This window comes from Macrobrachium rosenbergii, chromosome 27 (genome assembly GCF_040412425.1).
Source record: "Macrobrachium rosenbergii isolate ZJJX-2024 chromosome 27, ASM4041242v1, whole genome shotgun sequence".
In the NCBI taxonomy this organism is placed as follows: Eukaryota; Metazoa; Arthropoda; class Malacostraca; order Decapoda; family Palaemonidae; genus Macrobrachium; species Macrobrachium rosenbergii.
In genome coordinates, this window is record NC_089767.1 from 15,485 (window position 1) to 23,764 (window position 8,280).

General features: G+C 36.0%; 1 long non-coding RNA gene across 1 annotated transcript; it reads right to left on the reverse strand.

The window, feature by feature from the left end:
• Positions 1-2,644: 2,644 nt before the first annotated feature.
• LOC136853340 (uncharacterized) lies at positions 2,645-6,491 on the reverse strand. The gene is made up of 2 exons (XR_010857414.1): positions 6,478-6,491; positions 2,645-3,638 (listed from the first exon to the last, which is right to left on the reverse strand). It is a non-coding gene; the product is annotated as an uncharacterized lncRNA (long non-coding RNA).
• Between the last annotated feature and the right edge of the window lie 1,789 nt (positions 6,492-8,280).

The window sequence follows — 8,280 nt, forward strand, 5'->3', positions numbered from 1 at the left end:
TATGGTGAAGTAAGTTTCAACAGTAACTTTGCTGGGAAATGTGAAGCAGCAGCATTATACATTACGCAACGAGTGAGTACGCAGTCATTTTGTCTTGGAAGAATATACTGAAAGGCGACAGTGTTCCGTTAGAACCACTATACGATACTGATTGTGACCATATGAAAACTTTCGTAAAAATGAAAGACTGTGATAATGAGTCTCTGATGCTTCCAGAAAAGAAATGGAGAAATACATGCGAGAACTGAATTCCTTACCATATTACGTAAACATCTGAAGAGCCAAGAAAGATGTAATAGTTTTATACTGTACATAACTATGGTTAGTATACTGTAGGTGGCGCCGAGGATTCACAGTTATGCAAAATATGAAAATGGGTCTCAGTACCATGATGCTTCTTGAACGATAATCACATCCTACTGTATTTTACTACTCAAGGAACTAAGGGCATGTCCAAAAAAACTAAGTTAACAGTGACAGAAAAAGATGTCTTAGCTGTAGCGAATTGCAACGTTAATAGATTTTGGATATGAAGTGAAAATAAACAGCTTGATGACATTTTAAAAACATGTAAATTGCTCTGGCAACGACGGAAAAATAAGATTTAAAGCGAGAAACATTTAGCAACATGTTGCATAAAATTTCTGGAAATTTCATAAGAAATTTTATGATTCGCATATTTTCCTGAGAGAGGATAATGATGACAAAAGCGCAACAAACTGAACCATCAATCAGTATATCGTTATATGTTGGATATACTGTATAAGCTTATCAGAGAACATTCGCTTTTGTGACCAATGTTTTAACGATCGTAGAATATTTCATAGTCCCAACCCCATTTACAAGCTTTGTACGGAGACCATAAAAGTAATTTTTGGCTGACAGTTATTTAATAATTAAAGAGGGATTTGCCAGATCCCGCAAGCAGTTTTTCACTCCCGCGGTCTTTTATTAACAACTCTTTCGACTGGCCACGCATCAAATATTTATTTGGTCACAGCAATATATTATATCTCATGATCAAGCCGCTTTGGTGTGACGTCATACTAGGAAAAGGAGGTTCACGCGCAAGCACCCACGCATAGAAACAAAACTGTATAATCTCTGACTGCAACATTGGTTGTACAGTACAATGATGAATATAATCAATCAATAATGCCGTAAGTAAGTACAAAAATAAATTTTATATAATTAAAGAGAATGATAGTAGCTTATACATCTAGAGCTAACAGTACTGACAATTATATAATGTATGTACATATTTTAAAAATGGTAAATGCTCAGAAATAGTTTTGGATAAAATTCGGATGGGACACGTAACAGTAAAAGCCGTTCAACAGCAATGGCTATCGATAAATAAGTTAATCTAACATAGGAAAGCGTTACAAGCGTCGAAAAGGAACTTGAATCATTTTGTACAACAGTAGGAAAACTAATGCCATTATAAAAATAGCTTAAAGAGCTAAATGCGTTTTTCTGGACTGGCGCGACCCTTCATCTCTTGACTATTAATGGAGGTACTGACGCAATACGTTTCCTAGAGATTCAAGAATTATGGCAGTTAGGTAATGTAATAAGTATGCCAGTACAAAAAAGATTAATGTTAATCGGAGACTTGAGTCACAATTACGGTGCAACCCACATTCCACTTTTTTTCGAATTCATGATTTTGATGATAAATGTAGCCTACTGTACGGTCATTATGATTAACAGGATTTCAAAAGTTCTGTCATGAATAAATCATCATTCATAATCGCTCAAGGATAATTAGAGAGCTGTTATCACCTAGCATAGAATTAACATAACTCAATACTTGCCAAGTATCATACGCAGTGAGAGAACAGCAAAGTACCTACTGAAATGACATCAATAATCTACTGGCTCGAGGATTACTCACCTTATCAGTAAATACTGACAAGTGCACTTGAAATGCAACTGCTTCAAATTCATTTCTAAAAACTGCAGCGAATATTATAGAAAAACGGTGGAAGCGGGATAAATGACAGACTGCAGTTCGGCTCCACTTCTATAAAACCGATGCAAGAGGTCTTTGAAGTAAGCCGCGTCCACGGGTTATTTCATATAAGCCACTCATAAACACAAAAGTCGAGGTAAAAAAAAAAAAAAAAAAAAAAAAAATATATATATATATATATATATATATATATATATATATATATATATATATATATATATATATATATATATATATATATATATATATATATATATATATTAGTAGTCAATGAGAGACGCAAACCTCTGATATTAATTAGGATCAGCTAAGGCGAAACGGCAGCGAGAAATAAATAAACCAATTCATTAGACGAACTGTTGTCAGTTTATTCATTGGCATGATCTGATCTTAAGCTCATACTAAAAAAAGTCATTATAATATATAAATTCAAACAAAAACCAGTTTCAGATTCATGTACTACATCTATCACCGATATAATCACAATGTGCCATGGCAACTCCTTTACAAACAAATCCTATACATTTGAATATTTATCTACCTTCAAAAATGACAAACTGGCGCCAAGAACAAAATATAAGACCAATCATCACCGCTATTTAGGAAGATACTGAATCTAAAGCTTATATTCTATACAATTCCACTAGCATGGATGACTAATTACCAGTATTCGACGGTTAATTTTATTTCAGAAAGAAAAATCAACAAAAGAGCTACAATAATGGGAGCTTATTACGGCACAACAAATGCTCAATACAGCAATTAACAGTATCCATGGTAAGTCCTTGCTCCACTAGCCATTACATATATGACAGACTATCCTACGAGTTAAATAAGATTTGTAGCTTTCTAAATAAACACTCCACTAGCCATTACATATATGACAGACTATTCTACTAGTTAAATAAGATTTGTAGCTTTCTAAATAAACACTCCACTAGCCATTACATATATGGCAGACTATCCTACGAGTTAAATAAGATTTGTAGCTTCCTAAATCAAAATTCAGTACCATCGTCTCATCAACAATTCAGACACTATGCATTTGGCAGAGCAGTTCCAGTGGTGGTTCCAACTTCTCCAACTGTGGCAGTGTTACTCTCGTTCTGGGGGACGACCACTGTGGCCGAAAGACTTTCTTCTATCTCTTCTTCTCTTATTCTCACTTCGATCGCAGCTCCGCTGAAAGTTTCCTCGATGATGAACACAATCCTCCCAGGGAGGCGAATCTGCAGACTCTCGTCGATGTCGGTGAAGTCTCCTGCCTCGAAACCGTTCTCGCGGTTGGTTGCCGCTCCTGACGAGGTACTAGACTCAGGAGGCTGTTGCTCGACCTCGCCAACGAAGGGGGTAGACTCCGCCTGGCCCGTGAGCCCGCAGAGCGCTGGGTGGCGTTTAGCTGGTTGTTACATTCTATGAAGATTGCGTAGCATTCGGTGCAGGTGACGCATCTCGCTTTGCATCGGGATAGTTTGGCGAGGCAGGGGCTGAGTTGCGGAAGGACCTCTTCAGCGTTGTCGGTGGTTCCTTGCTTACCCCTGTAGCATTTCAGGAGGTTGTCATAGCACATTGTACAATCTGGGCACCGTAATTTGCACTAACCGTATTGGGTTACGCAAGCCTCGCGCGGTTCTCGTCTGCCAAACAATCCGAAAAAGAAACCCTGAAGATTAAAACTTCATTATTTCATTGTAGAATCAACGATAAAAAGTCAGCAGCTTTAAGAGAGTAAAGTTGGCAGCAATATAAAATATGAATTCATACATTATCTTATACGGAAAGGTTTCAGGCTTTCTAAAAGCCCATGCAAACAGTTTAAAAGCCCAGTATCTTATACGGAAATGTTTCGTGTTTGGTAAAAGGTTATGCAAAATATAAACGCCCCTCAATTTTTGTTTCCCTAAAAGCCTATATACATATATGAAACTATAGAACAACCTTTCTTTATTCTTTATAAAATGTGGTTTATAAAATAGTGAAAATAATACTTGCCTGTTAACCAAAGTTTTCCCTTACCTCATTTTTAGGAAGAACTACAAAATCAGGTTCCGTACAGTCAAGTACAGTATTTCATTACTTGTGATTTAAAACTGTCCAGTTCATAACATGCAAAGTTTTCTAGTTTTATAAAAGACTGGATACGAACGGATTCTAGTTGACAAAATTTATGAAAGAAAATTAAACGAGCTTGTTGAAGGAAAATGTTTGTTGCAAAAGAAACATTTAAAATTTCGTTACGGTACAATTTAACACGAGCCCATAAAGTCTAAAGAGGTGGCATGGCCATCTGGAGAGAATAGTCGCCAGTAAGCTGGTAAATGACGTAAATTCATCAGTCTTGCGACAGACTGCTGGGAAACACAGCAATACCGAGAAAACAGCTGCAAGATAAACAAGGCAATTTGCTCAGTGTCTGTACATACAGTATACGCTGTACAACTTGGATCTGTATAGGTACGTATATCAAGCAGCTGGGGGTGTACTGTACAGCAGAGGTCTTCTGAATACTTCGTTTATCTTAATCAGACTTTTAAAGACGAATATACCAGTGACTGTTGCCTTGTTGCTCTCAGGGTCAATACTCTTTCAGGGTAAACAGATTATTGGAATGGAACGGAATATAGAATTTAGGCCAAAGGCCAAGCACTGGGACCTATGAGGTCATTCAGCGCTGAAAAGGAAACAGTAGAAGGGTTGGAAAGGTGTAACAGGAGAAAAACCTCGCAGCTGCACTATGAAACAAGTTATAAACAAGTTAGTGTTAGGAGAGGTTGGATGGCAAGATGGAAGAGAGAATATGAATATAGGTACACTCAGCAAGGAAAGTGAGGATACAGTTTTTTTAATCTTCGGACATATATTGCTAATTAATGCGACATCTGGCAACTTTAGAAGGGGGAGGAGCTTCAGTCTTAATGTGTTTGCTTTTTGCTTGACCTCCTATAACTTTCAATCATATTCTACGGTTCTGAAATCATTGATACGTAAATGCAGTAGTAAGCTTTACAGTATTCGTTCAAGTTGTAATTTGCAGCGACAGATCTGAGCAAAATAAACATTTTTCGACATAACCTACCAACTAACCTTACACAAATGAATTTATGACACCACATTGAACAGAATGTTTGCGTAATCGGAAACGCGATCTTCCATAATGAAATCAAGAGTTAAATTTGAGCAATGTCCAACGAAAAACATGGGGAACAATAAAGGAACGAATGCAATGTTATGATGAGAGAGAGAGAGAGAGTTGCTGTTGTGTAAGCCTAGGCCTATATGTAGAGCTACTCATTTTATTATTTTTTTCTTTTAGAGAGAGAGCGATACTATATTTGTATAGTATGTTTTAGCAATGGAGAGAGAGAGAGAGAGAAAGTCTATGGCAGTGAAACATCCAGTTGTGTTTTCCCTCTGTTGTGAATCATTATTATAATTTACAGTTGATTTGGTAACCTATTCTGTAGTTTTACTACCATTTTCTTTTTAACATAGTGTTTTTAAATTGAATGGTTTAGAAATTGTCATTACCTGTTTGATGATTTAGTGACAAAAGACGTTTTAACGAAAAACGCACCCAACATTGCCGTTCTGATAAACAGTACATTTTCCGGTTGATAAAAGCCATACACTAGAGAGGGATTCAGAAAAGGATCTGAGTGCCGTTTTAGTCCTGGACATCCATGGTGGTTATCATACAACGTTTATCTCAAGAAGATTTAATTTATAAAATTTTTTGTATTTTCATATTCAGAATAAATTTATCAATTATGTGTTATATCTTGTGAAAAAATTTTGATGAACGAAACTAATCGAAACTGTGACCTAATTTGTATTAATTGGTTGATAAAAGTGGATAGTTTGCACTGGCAAGGGACGCTGAACAGTTGGCTGTTAGTACGGTAAAACTAACTACCCCCTAAGATTACTGTCGATTGTTTTTGAATATTTTAATGAAGTAGAATTTCGAAAGAAAATGTCCATTTGTCTCTTAAGAAAAGCCTGGGGGACGTGAAGAGAAGAAAACGTTTAAGTTTAACATCAATTATTTCCTGTTTATTGAAATGAAATTAGTTATTTATTTGGCTCTTATCCAGTAACAAGAATTTTGACAAAAGTAGTTTTAGCAATGGAGATGTTCGGAGAGACTGAGAGAGAGAGTCCTGCATTGTAATTAGAGAACAGTGGGAGAGAGAAACTATAATTACTATATAAACATCCAGTTACTTGTATTTTCCCTCTAATCACGAACACAATCATAGAGAAGCTCTTGCTGTAATTAAAAGATTTGGATTAACCTAACTTGCTGTCAAATCATTGTCCAATCTAAACATTAATTCCAGCTGACCTTATCAACACCAAACGAAAATAAATATGAATGTGTAAAAATTAAACAGAAATTATCATTACCTGACTGTATGATGATGCATTTATAATAAACAATTTTGCATTTCTACATAAAAACAGGAAAACGAGAATTTCAAACATTGCCGTTCTGATAATACCTGGGTTCCAGTGAATGGCACCGAGATATCCATCACACTATCTTTTAGAGATGAAAATAAACGAATCTCATCTGAGAAATTCTGATTAACTTCGGTTCATCCATAACCTGGTTTTAAGTATCTGAAACGTTTTTGTTTTTTATATTTAACTAAAGATTCGTATAATTTTTTTAAATTGTATTTTCAAATTCTAGAAAATAAATTTACAAAATGAGATTATAGTGTTTTCTGTAAGAAAAAAAGTTAAAATTTCAGCATGAACGAAATCTAAAACCTCAGAAACTAAAGTATCCTCAAACACTTTTCTTGCCGAGTGTACAGTAAAAGTAATTATGGCAGTTGCAGCTAGAACTTTAAGGGCGCTGAAAAGGAATTTAAAGTAATATTTTGCCTACAGTGTACCGTGTAAATGCACTGACGGTAAGGGGGACCGGTTGGGAATCTGGGTCCTGGGGGGTAAAAACACAGAATAGCTGGTTTAGGGGACAATTAAATCCGTTCTGAAATGTCGAAAGGAAAATGATTCGGGTACATACGGTTTGGAAGAAAAAACAAGTGAAAAATAAGAGGGAAGAAAAACGTTTAAATCAACAATTAATATTCCTGTTTCATCAGAGCTCCACACGTGAAATTACGACCAGCTGGCTCACTCTTCCACAACAAGAATTTAATTCATCAAAAGAGTAAATCAGCAATGTTGATGTTCGGCGGGACTGTGGACCAATCCTGCATTGTAATTATCATGAAAACAGTGGGGAGGGGATCTATAAACCTTAATTACTGTATAAACTGAGAACACACCTATCTTGTAATCACCATGAACATAATTTAGTACTAAGCCTATGCTGTAATTATAAAAAATGGATTACGCATAACTTGTGCTAAAATTCTTGCATTGTCCAATCTTAAACTATAGTGTGAGACATTGTTTTACACTTTTGGATATGAAATATATCAGGATGACTTTTGACCCAAACGAAAACCACACAAACTATAGGTCGGTGGTCAGTGCCATCAAAAATAAACAGCCTGACATTATGGATACGCAGCTGGCACTGAAAAAGGGACTGTGGCACTGGCATAATTAACCCATGCATTTATACAGTAGATTATTAAACAATTTTGCATTTGCTACAGTACCTGTGACAGATTTACACTTAGTTATAACCAACAGCAGAGAAACTTCATTGCAGCAGTAATTAAAAAAATGCTTAATTCACTCCATTAAAACGGAAACTCTTACATACCTCGGTTGGAGGGAACCAGTGATGAATGGCAGAATTGTCGTGATATCCATCACAGCCAAGACGTCAGCCTGTAAGCAGATGAAAATAAAAACTATTGTATTATTCTTTATTAGTAGGTAGTTAGGTCACCTGTGTTTTGTGTAATTTTAGTGTTAACTGCCGGAGCGTTATTATTTTTTGGTAACTGTCATTTAACGCCATGTTTCACAACCTGCGTTTTACAGGTAATTTTGTGCAACCTCTTTCCCCGCCCTGAATGCTAAACGCTAGTTTTATTACCGTTTAGTTTTATATATGGCATTAGTGAACTGAAAGATTCTGTCTGTTGATTTTTTTGCTTAGATATGTTCCTAAAGAGTTTTAGAAATTTTGCACCAACACACAAACAGCTCTTCAGCAAAACCCATTGAAAGTTCGAATAGTATTACACTGTCGTGTACAGCCGACCGAATAAAAGTCACCTAACATTCCAGCAGGTCAAGTTCTAAAAAAAAAAACGCCGCAAAACCTCAGAACAACATAAAGACAAGGCTTAAAACACTTCGAAGCCACGCAA